The sequence below is a fragment of the Periplaneta americana genome, chromosome 9 (genome assembly GCF_040183065.1).
Source record: "Periplaneta americana isolate PAMFEO1 chromosome 9, P.americana_PAMFEO1_priV1, whole genome shotgun sequence".
Taxonomy (NCBI): Eukaryota; Metazoa; Arthropoda; class Insecta; order Blattodea; family Blattidae; genus Periplaneta; species Periplaneta americana.
Window position 1 is genome coordinate 15,176,371 of NC_091125.1, and position 12,795 is coordinate 15,189,165.

Genomic DNA, 12,795 nt, shown 5'->3' on the forward strand with positions numbered 1-12,795 from the left:
GCTTTAAAAAAGTCTGCTAGGTGAACTAATGTGTCATTAAGAGAGCTGGAAATAAGTGAGGACATAAAATGTTGCCATTGTATAACACACCGGACTAGCTTAGACTTATTTAAAATGCTCTCAATAGAAATATATCTGTAGTCCTATCTTAGAGGTCACCTGCCGCTACCCTACATAGCTGCTATGTTTGGCTCTACATTCAGTATATTTCCGAACAGTTTTCTGAATGAAAACTTGTAAAACCTAAACAATGATCGTGATATCAGATGAAAATTTACAAGTTGTATTAAGAGTAGCAAATTGTGGCGTACTTTCGTAGATTGTTGTGGCACAGTAAAAATTAAGGTGAAATAAAATATACTTTACAAATCTACCTTTCAGGTAAAGCTCCCGTGAAGCGAATTGTTCAAAATATACTTTGTCCATCTATTTTGTAGTCTATGTCAGATGATTGTGTTCAGAATCCGCCACTTGGATCCGGAATGCGTCCAGTGATGTCATCTTCAGTACAAATTTGCCGGTAACTGCCCTAGGGGTTCGTGGCCCCCCGGTTATGAATCACTGGTGTATTTTACTAAACCTACATGACTCTATGCACATGGTGTCACATATATCAATTTCGTTAATATGCATATATAAGTACTCCTCCCGAAAGTATGAATAAAAATTTTGTCTTAAATTCTAAAAATAGTTACTATCATATATCGTGTTAAGGTTAAATTACCGTCTGGTCGGCAACGCTGTAGAGACAGGTTGTCATCCCCTTGTCGAAACTGACCGCAGTGCGTGGCGGTAACTTCAGCTCGTTAATGTTACCACGTTTTATTATTTGTCCTTTGACATTAAGGGCCCTTTTAATGAATGTGCTCTAATAATATTTGAAAAGAAAATAAATATTTTCTAATTACAAAAGAAATGCAATAACATTTCCGTGGGACCCCGCCGGGTTAGCTCTGTGATAGCGCGTCTGCCTCCAGACTAGCCAGCCAGGGTTCGATTCCCGGCGGCGTCAGAGAATTTCGTGTAAAATTTCTAAGTCGGGACTAGGAGAGGTGACGGTGCGCAACTTCTAATCACTAGGGGTGCTATTCATAGACATTTCGCAGCACGCGCTACGAGCGTACTAAGCTAGCCCCGGCTATCCACTGGTTACTTTTACAGAATTCAAATCATATCCTATCGCTAACACTGGTTTATGAATACGAAAAACGCTGATCATCCACCGGAAACCCGCGCTAAAAATGTCTATGAATACGGCCCTAGATTGTGCACCAATATACCTGGTTTAAATCCCAAATCTCTCCGCAGTGCATATGAAAACAATTCATATGTCACTGTTGATAGTGATTCGTCCGTCGAACGAGGACGTTAAAACCCTTCAGTCGTGAAGTGTGGGACCTGAGGACCCAGTCGCATAATAAAAAGTTTAATATTTTTGCATTGGTAGCAGTAGATTCAAATCCTTTATCGTGAATTCATTTTAAATTTTACCATTGTTGTGCAGTGGTTTGCATGTGTTCAGTCCGTGCAATTTAGTTACTGCAGTTTTCCAGGGTCCTCAGGACTCATAGCTCACGTATAAAGTTTCAATTTTGATTAATCTCTTTCTGAGACTTAGTGTTGGTTAGAAGTGAAATATGCCGTACGCTGACGCCGAAGCGACAATTTAAGTACCTAGCGATTACAATGCAAGTAACCGGGGCAACCTTTTCAATCCATTTAAAGGAAAGACTTACAGCCGCAATCAGAAGCATAAGTGACATAGGCATCTACAAAGAATGTCAATAAATATAGCTATGGAACTCTTTCGGGTTAAAGTACTACCCTCACTCACATATGGATTAGAAATCATATGGGAATATCTATCACGCAGACAGCTACAAGAGCTCTTAAGCCTGAAATCAAGGTACCTGAAAAGGGTGCTTGGAGTTTCAAAATTCTCTCTATCAAGATATGCATATGTCTTAGCCAGGGAAACTTTCTTGGTTGAAGACCTGAGACTACGAATGCTACTGCCATCTACACCAGCATGTGAGGAACTGATACGAGAGCTCCGAAAGAAGAGGGACTCCATAAGTGAAAGCTTCTACAATACTGACGCCATGGTAAATAAGGAATGGATGCGAGCAGAATATGAACTGAGGCACGTAGTGACGCGTTTTGCGATCCATGGTTTCCACCATCGCATCTGTACCGAGAAGTCTTTCCACCAGGCCTGTCACGAATGTATGTGTTCTGTGTAGTGAACAGTGTGACACCATGCCTTATATTGTAACAAGAGATCAGTATCGCTGATTGAATTTTGTACAAACTAGAGTCAGTGTAGTGTACAGTGTGATACTCAGTGTACATCTCAACAACCTTCTAGACTAGAGTCATATGGACTTTTGCCCATTGGGCGCTTTACATTTTATTATTAAATATGCCGAAACTAAGTCCCGACAGTCGTCGTGGAGATGCTGATGATCTACAACTATTTGTTTTAACTACTTTCGAAGAAAGAAGAAGAAATTTCAGAAGAGCTCGTATGTAATGCATGTGTAGAAAAGTATTGTAAAAAGTGTGTTCTGTGAAATGCAAAGGTACAGTAATTGCACACCACGACATACAACTCTAAATACATTGTTGATAGGTCTTATTGTTAACTAAAGATCTCTAAGAGCACTGATATGCTAATAATTTTGAATTCTGAGCTTTTAATTGTTAACACAATTCATTTTTATGGTAATGGTGTGAAAAATTGTTCTTAAAATTTACACAATTTACTAACATAATGCAATAATTGTAAAAAAACAACAAAAAGTTAAAATTTCAGTTTTCTTTACTTTATGAGAAGTTTAAATAAATTTTAATAACAATAACATATTTAAAAGAATTTTACCATTGTTATTGATGAATATACGTTCGGGTCCTTGAGACCCCTTGATCATCACTAATGTCTCAGAAAATGAGAGTCACTACCAGAGGGAACCTGGCGGCCACCTTGCCGCTATTCGACAGGAGTAGGCTACGTGCCGGGTATCCCCTTCTCCCTTCCTCGTCTCCGTCATCATTGTTATTCACCCCCTACACTACACTTACATGAACACTTACATATCCACTCACCCCTCACCCTAGTACACGACATACCTCTCGACAGATATACATGATGCACAGCGTGGCCAGCCGAGGGGTATGCAACTTGAAAATGGGTCACAGTCCTGCCATCTACCAACAATAACCGGAACTCGAATTACGTAAGTGAAGTGGGTGCACACACACTCCCTCTCTCTCTCTCTTTTCAGTGGGAGAAGACAGCTCTGATTAGCATCAGCATCACTCTTTAAACAATTGACATTTTCGGTACGCAAGTCTGATAGCTATTGATGTCTCCATTTTAACTTCAGTAACTCCAACGCCTGCTGCATCTGAAGTTAATCAATTAACTTGTTTCGCTACTCCCCAAAGCACCATTACGAATAAGACCAGGCAGAAACTTTGTCGTGTTAATTTGATAGCATGGAACACTTTGTTTACGCATCTTTGCACTTTTTCCAATTACATGATCTCTTCTCTTTGTGAAAGGTCTTTTCTAAAGACGAAACTGGTTGGGAGGCACAATGAAAGTGTTGCGAAACAAAAGCACCGGATTGTGAATTAAATTCTCCACATTCATCACGTAATCACGACCGAAAGAAAGAAATTAAAGATTATATATATAATCCATAAACTGATTTACTTTTTATCTCTGTACTGTAATAGTGAAACTAGTTCGATTAATTAAAATGTGTGTCAGTGAAACCTACAGCAGAGTCCGTATAGGCCAGTTCCTTTCTGTTGCTTTTCCAATAACACTAATCAACAAATTTTAACTTTTTGTCTGTCACAGAAATGAAATCAGCTGATTTTTACTAAATCGACCCTGCTGATTACGAAAATCGCAGTGAAAAATCTGTAACACGTAACATTTTTGTGTGACAGAAGGGGGAAGTATTTTGATTAAAAAAAACGTTTTCGTGCATTTCAAAATACGTAATTACATCAGTGATAATAAATAAATTCCTAAGATACAAAATTTATATGCAAAATACACTGATGTTTCACAGAAAAATAATAACGCTGCATAAATAATAATTACAATAAGAAAAAGTAGCATTATATTCCTTTTTTCCCCTTCAAAATAAGCTTTTATTTTATTAATTTAAAACTGGATCAAATGAACTATAATTTTTTAAGATTTATAAATTAAATTGATTAAAATCTCAAATCAAATAACTTAGGAGCCCTACACTGAAGTAAACAACCATATACAGACTTCAAGCTAGATTTTTTAAAAATATATTTAGTTACTTAGAGTTATTTTTTCCTCTTGTAGTTTGAGTCACCTTCGTTGAACAAAAACCAACAGTAGTCCCCAATCATACTAGAATCTCACCTTCCTTGATGTTGTCGTTCCATCATGTGTATACCTTGATGGAATCTTTCCCCTTGTCCATCGCTTACAGCTCCTAAGTTCTTTGGGAAAAAGTTGAGATGGGAATGTAGGAAATGTATTTTCAAAGACATTTGACAACCAAGCTTCTGGTAACTATGCAGGAGTTCTTGCACAAGCTGTTGGTAATTGTAAACTTTATTATTACCTAAAAATCCACTGAAACACTTCCAAAGGCATTCCAAGCTTCTAGTTCCTCAACACTTAATTTTTTTTCGAAGCTCTTATCTTTCAAAAGTTTCCTAACTTGAGGGCCAACAAAAATTCTCTCTTTCACTTTAGCTTCACTGAGTTTCCTTACATATGCGAAACCTTCTCCATTTTTATCCATAGCTTTAACGAAATTCTTCATTAAACCAAGCTTGATATGTAAAGGAGGAAGCAGTACTTTTTCCGGTTTTACTAAAGAGACATACATGATATTATGTTCTCTTGGGACATAGCTTTCTCTGGGAGGCCAGTCTTTCACTATATAGTGTTTTTCAGTCGCTCTACTATCCCATAAACAGATAAAGCAACAGTATTTTGTGAATCCACCCTGAAGTATGAGCAATAAGGCGACAATTTTCAAATCTTCGTAGAGTTTCCAGCAGTATGTTTCATATTGGATTGCATCTAGTAACACTGACAAATTTGTATAAGTTTCCTTCATATCCACTTAATACGCCACTGGAATTGATGGTTTAGTGTTTCCATTGTGCATTAACACTGCTTTTAAACTTATTTTGGAGGAATCTATGAATAACCTCCATTCCTCTGGAATGTGTTGAAATCCTAGTTCTTCCATTGAGCCGTCTATATTTACATATGCGCACACAGAATATTTCATTATAAAATACTTCGAAAACCGTTCATGTCTCTTCCTGTACAATGAAATTCTAGTGTCTGGTGCTAGCAGGTTCCATTGTTGCAGTCTAGACCCTAAAATCTCAGCTTGTTTAGTGATATTAAGATTTCTTATTAAGTCGTTCAGTTCACATTGTTGGATTAAATGGGGTTCTTTATGATGTTCTGAACTATAGGACGGATCAGAGGATGTTGATGGTTGAGTCAAGTCATCTATTTGTTCTATTGGAAGACTCAATTCCTCCAATTATGAAGGTGGATTAGGAATATGGAGTTTTGGTCCATGTGGTACAGTCTTATTGCAGATTGAACATTAGGATATTCAATTTTAGATCTTGTTTTCTTTGAAAATCCCGTAATATTTGTTAAAAAGAAATAAAAGTCTTCTGAATGGCTTGTCGGTTCACATCAGATCATTGGAACTGCAAAAGGCATACTTCGATTCTTCTCTCCATTCATCCATTTTATCAGTTTTGAGTAACATGTTATGCAGCACACATGGGGAGCCCACGATTTGTCCTCATCACACACATTACATTCAAAATAGCAATAATATGCTTGTTTCAACTTATCTGATAAAGGCCGACGCTGCGATTTTGCCGTAAATTCTCCACATACGTAACAAAAGCTGTCCGGCGAAGTTACATACGCACGACGAGATTTTTTCATTCTCAGAAAGCGTAAATGAACGCGAAGATAAACACTTAAAACTAGCGATACAACTTGTCACAAGCTCAAACAATTTTCAACTAATCCTAAAATGCAATCTATTTCACTCTAAAAGCCCACCCTCTCAGTGCTTTCTCTTGGTCTAGCGCCATAAAGCAATAACGTTATACAGATATATATCGCCCACTACGCGCCTTATTAATGCAGACTCATATATTTGAAAGAACCTATTCCTTAAAATACACTTCTAGTATATTCTGAACAACAATAAGTTATAAAACGTATGAATATACTGTGTAACCGTTTAAATAAAGTCCATTGTTCGATACCCGAGTTCTTTAGTAAATCCATTCTTCTTTTTTTTTACAATTTCCAATTTTCCTCTTAGATGGTGCGTGATGGAAAATTTTCAAATTTAGATCCACTGTCAGCACACAAATATTGATCTAAAATGACCATTTTCACCCTTGTGACAAAAGCCTTGTTGACTAGTGTAATTCACTGCGGGCTAAAGCAAGAAGATACAGTATCACCGTTACTGTACTTTTTAACTTTTCTCTAGGCTGATATTAGGAAAGTCCAGGATAACAGACAGGGTTTGGAATTGAACGGGTTACATCAGCTGCTTGTCTATGCTGATGACGTCATTATTAGGAGAAAATCCACAAACGATTAGGGAAAACACGGGAATTTTACTTGAAGCAAGTAAAAAGTTAGGTTTGGAAGTAAATCCCGAAAAGACAAAGTATACGATTAAGTCTCGTGACCAGAACATAGTACGAAATGTAAATATAAAAATTGAAAATTTATCCTTTGAAAAGATGGAAAAGTTCATATACCTTGGTGCAACAGTAACAAATATAAATGACATTCGGGAGGAAATTAAACGTACTGTATAATAAATGTGGGATATGCGTGTTATTATTCGGTTGAGAAGCTTTTATCATCCAGTCTGCTCTCAAAAAAGCTGAAAGTTAGAATTTATAAAACAGTTATGTTACCTGTTGTTTTGTATGATTGTGAAACTTGAACTCTCACTTTGAGATAGGAACAGAGGGTAAGGATGTTCAAGAATAAGGAGCTTAGGAAAATATTTGGGACTAAGAGGGATGAAGTTACAGGAGAATGGAGAAAGTTACACAACGTAGAACTGCACACATTGTATTCTTCACCTGACATAATTAGGAATACTAAATCCAGACATTTGAGATGTGCAGGGCATGACGCACGTATGGACGAATCCAGAAATGCATATAAAGTGTTAGTTGGAAGGCCGGTGGGAAAAAGACCTTTGGGGAGGCTGAGACGTAGATGGGAGGATAATATTAAAATGGATTTGAGGGAGGCGCGATATGATGGTAGGGACTGGATTAATCTTGCGGGACCGATGGCGGTCTTATGTGAGGGTGGCAATGAACCTGCGGGTTCCTTAAAAGCCATTTGTAAGTAATTGTAATGTCGCCTATTTGCGAAATTTAGTCTTGTGCGTGAATTAATTATGCAAGTTTTAACTGTAATTAATTTTATCCCGTAACATGGTGAAATTTTGTATACAATGCAAAGAAACACGTTTTCCCCGGTACGCATTTTGTAGTGAGATCGCAATGGAGAGAGACAGACTTTCAACGCTTGGATTCTGGGTGGCCCCGTTGTCGGTGTTTCTGTCACAAACCCTGAGCGAGAATGAAAGCCCCTCGTTCTAAGAAAAAAAGGTCGTCTGAACAAATCCGAAACTAAACTGGCTAATACTGTTCGGTGAAAAAGTTCCTGAAGTAGCCGTGTCCAATTGTTCTGAAAGAAGCGAATATTCACAATAATTCTGAGGTCAGCTGGTGTGTCTGGTTCCTCCAACTTTTCATTTTCTTCCTTTCGAAGCTCCGTGTTTCTCAAACTACGTACAGTGTCCTTGAGCTGTACCTAGGTAATACATTGTCAGTCCTACATTAAAATGGATGTTACCAGTGGCATATGACAAAAAATAAACAGTTCAGATCAATTAATGCGAGAAATCTTTAGTTCGAAATGTACAACACTGCCTGCTAATGTAATACTTTTAATAGTGGTCGAGCGAAATTTTTGTTAGGAAAAATGAAAATTCCCAAGTGAATAGTGTGTTTGATTACTATGATCTTGAAAAATTGTAATTGTTAGGCAATTACACCTCTTGATTATTTTCATTATATTATTTATATTTAACCGTCATCATTGATAACAATAATAACAACCAGCTATATAACAATGTAGATAATTATTATATCAAGTGTAACCCAACAAAAATATTTAATGACATACTTAACTTTGATAATTATATTGCTAACTGTAAACATCTTAATTTAAAACTACTTCATTTAAACATTCGTAGTATAAAAAAGAATTTCCCTGAATTTTGTGCCTTCTTACAATACTTTTCTTTCAATTTTGACATAATAGTACTTACTGAAACTTGGCTTCGTTATGATATAGGTTTTGACATATCAAATTATAATAAGTTCTGCTACATCACTTGACTCCTCTATCTGTAATGCAAATTGACATGATCTAAGTCTAAGCCGATGGTTTAATTCTTCCTTGAAGTAAGCTACCATATCTTGAATGCGACGAGCCACTGTGGCATTTGAAAGCGACACGGAAGATAATTGTTTAGCCTCCTTCTCATTGATCATGCACTTAACCATGCCAATAGGGTTTTATTAATTTTTCGGCTACTATGTGGGACTCACCTGCCTGAGCCACTCTGTAGTTTACAGTGAAAGATGCCTCTGATGCTTTTCCATTTGTACTATAAGATGTCTGAGCTAAGAACTTTTGTGAACTTAACTCACGACGTTTCCTATCAAAGAAATCAATATTCTTGTCATGAAACTGAGCATGGTTTGTTTCAAAATGGCGACGTAATTTTGAAGTTGCCATCGAAATATTAGGAAAAATTTTGTCACATACTACACACTGAGGACAATTTTCAGCATCCATGAAACCAAAGGCTAAATGTGTCTAATTATATTTACCTTTTTTAATTATAGGTTCATGTTGTGTTTTGGATGTTGGCTCCTTCACATTTTCAGATGATGAGCAGCTATTTTGTAAACTTAGTGTTTCCGTTTTGCCTTCATCACCCACATACTTGTTTAGGGGTAGTTGAAGTTGTAGTGGCACACTTGAATATTGATTGTTTTAATGATCCTGTTTTAAGCCACCGATCCATGATTCGGGGTCACCCGGTATTTAAAAAGGTAGAGTTACGATCGGTATCACTCTGATTAAAAATAGGATGACGTAGCTCGCAATGATCGGTCTCGTCCTCTATACAATTTTGAAGAAGGGATGACAAAACTCGCACATTTTTCTTTGAAACATTTGACCTTTTTTTCTGATATTATTAAATAAACTTTGAAACACAAAAATAACATATAACTCACCTTGTACTTCAAAATAATGGTCTTTCCTCTCCAGAAGAAGTTTCCTGTGCTTTCTTGAAGGAACGTCAAAACAACTCTGAGAAATATCCTTCGCAGAATGTTCAATTAATTCCATATACAATTTACACTTTAATGTTGGAAAATGTGTTAGCTGCAGACACTTCAGTTACTTCAAGCGCACTTATTCTTATTTTAAAAATGTGCATTAGTAAACGGATTGCCGTAAATGGTACCCATTGCTGCCCTGATAATTGCAAATAGAATGGCTGAATAAACAGTTATATTTCTGTTCTTATTCTTTTTTATGTTTTTATAACATTATATTTTAGAGATTAAAAAGTAAATAATTTCACATCAGGAATTGGCGGAATCCCTTAAGAGTTGCTTACAAAACCTCGGGGTTCCGGGGAACACACTTTCAGACACAATGGATAGGATAGCCTATATCCCGTGGAATACTACCTCTGTATTTCCCTTGAAATGAAATATTTTCCATACCTTAAACTTGGGTAAACTTAACCACAAAAAATATCAGATACACTGAACATAATATATTAAAATCCACTATTTTTCCTCCATTTCCTAAATATTTTTTATCACTCTAAGTCACAAATAGAACTGATATCATAGTTTATTATTTATTTTGTTTTATAGTCAAGTTTACCCTTCTTTGCACTAAACTTGCAATTTTCACAGATAAACCTAGTTTTTAACTTCTTATAGCCCATTCTTTATCTCATGAAACCTACCTTCGCGTCAGGGGAAAAACTTCCATCCCTCGCTATGCTTCTACTAGTTCACATACCCCCACTACAAGGTTCTTACTGTAAGCTACAGCGAACTCATGCATTTGATTTCACGAGATAACGAATTACCTATATCCTGCTTATACGATACATAATTTACATGCACTTGCTGTTATGACGTAAGTGTAAACAAATGAACACTATGCTACTGATAAAGAAATTCTAACTTCAATACACAGAAAAAAGTAAAAAGGGAACATCCACCAATGGACCATAGGGTAACGTCTTGGTTTCGTTTAAGCAGCCATTAACTTACTCGTATTTTATTTCTTAAGTGGAATATTTTAATATGAAAAGTACAGTTCTCACATTTTTTCTTCAGTAGTACTGGTCAATTATTATCTTTTAAATCTTAAACTCAGGAGTAGACAATTGCTCACCCTGCCCTCTAAATGACGCCTCTGGATACTGCTAATTGTGTATTTCTAGATTTAAAAACAATATTTTTTATCATCCATGGTACAAAAAAATCGTTATATTATGTTCTGTCCGCATTCCCATATGTCCATATGTTCAAATGTTCGTCTGTGTACAGCGATTTCTCCTATTCGATGGATTTTGCTCAGAGGCTCTTCAGTTTCTGTCAGACAATTATTCAGGAGGAATGAAATGCAATAATTCACTTGAAAATCGCTTTTAGCCTTTCTTTTTTAGTTTTATTTATTATGAAATAAATGGTGGTAGGATGAAATAGTATAGACAATGAGTCTCCAAAAACGTATGTAAAATATAATTTAACTATTATTTACATACTAATTAATATTCTGTATGTGCAGTCGGTAACAACTTCAGACAAAAGTACAGACCCTAAAGGCTCATTCATAATGAAAATTAAACATAACGTAAGCGTTAACTTAACGTTACAGTAAAATCAAGAAGTCATACCATCATTCACGATGGGAACATAAACATAACAGCAAACATACTTGGTAACCATGGAAACATAACGACGCCATTTCCTCATATTCTGTCGTATACTTCAGCGCTCCACGATTGTGTTCTGTTTGCAAATCACGTAAGCATAAGCATGAAAGTTTGGAGTTTGCATACTTTCATGTTAACGTCTTACGGTAATATTTATGTCAATGCTTACGTGAATCATTGTGAATGATCCCATTTGGTAGCCTGGGCGCAAACATCTATGTTTATGTTACGGTTATGTTTAATTTTCATTGTGAATGGGCCTTAATATAGCATATTTATATGATGCGCTTTGTAAAAATACAAACTGCAAACGTGTGTGACGAAGTTTGTTGCAATAACTTCTATTGGAGTACGTTGTGATGATGATAATAATAATAATAATTATTATTATTATTATTATTATTATTTATTTATACTGGCATAGTTAAGGCCATAGGCCTTCTCTTACACTCTACCAGGTCACGATGTATACAAGCAGTTAAAATTTAACAAAAAGTTAAAGAACAGAATACTAACATATTACAAAATAATAATAATAATAATAATAATAATAATAATAATAATAATAGCATAATAAAATCGACACCAAACAGCATGAAAATAATACAATACTAGAAAAAAGAAAGTGAAATACATTGGAATATAGTAAAAGTAACTCATTTAGTACAAATGGTTAATATGGAAAACGTAAGGTAGAATATAACAAAATGGATTGTAATAAAATAAAAATAAAAAAGAAAATAAATACGAATATTAAATAAAATTCACAATAAAAAGGCTATGATAATAAATTCATCGGCTGATAAAGAGAACAAAAAGGCGAAAAGAAGGAAAAAAATCTATATATTTACAAAACTATCGCAGAGAAAAGGGCTTATAACTGAAAAGAATCTCAATTGAAAAAGTGAAATTTTAATTTATTTTTGAAACTAGACAATGTCCGACAGTCTCTGGGGTTAATAAAAGACCTAAGTCCTTTAAACACCAAGGGCAGCCAATACTTTAGTTTATTAATCAATCTTGAAATACAAGGCGTAGTACAAGCGATGAAATGAGGATAATGATGATTACTCGTAGCCACGTGGGCCACTCGTCGCCCTCCTCCGCGTTTCTGCTTACTGCAGAGTTACTGTAATGATAATTCAGTGATGTCAACGAGAGTGCAAGCGTGCCTCATCGCCCGTATGCGCTCTTCAGAGCACGTACGGCACGCAGGTACAAGTCACTGGTGAACTCAAAGGTTGTACATTACACATTAATGGAGATGTCGTTGAACAAAGTTTTAGGCTGACTGGACTCTTGACTTCTTATGAGTGAAAGAGAGGATAATGTTCTTTGTCTGATATATGGAAAGCATTTAGTTACAAAGGGAAGCAATGTGAAACGCCCGAAATTATTAATTGGTGTACATAATGATGTATTGAAATTTTGTTGTTTTATTGATATTAAACAGTAATAAATATACGTATGTTTAGATGTACTGTAGAGGTTCTTCCTCACTGCATTGCATTTAAGTTTACAGAAGTACAAAAAGAGTATGATGCTAATAGCGTAGACTCGTTACGAATTATGTCCAAAAAGTTGTCAAGATATGTCGTCCATAGATTTTCAGTTTGACATCGTTCCTTAGCATTGTGATGTCCTTTGGTTAAGCGAGGAAAAG

The 12,795-nt window shown here is 35.8% G+C and overlaps 1 protein-coding gene across 3 annotated transcripts in view; it reads right to left on the minus strand.

Moving 5' to 3' along the window:
• Positions 1–12,795, minus strand: part of wb (wing blister) — a 1,096,738-nt gene that overhangs the window by 951,263 nt on the left and 132,680 nt on the right. The gene's annotated exons all lie outside the window — the stretch shown is intronic.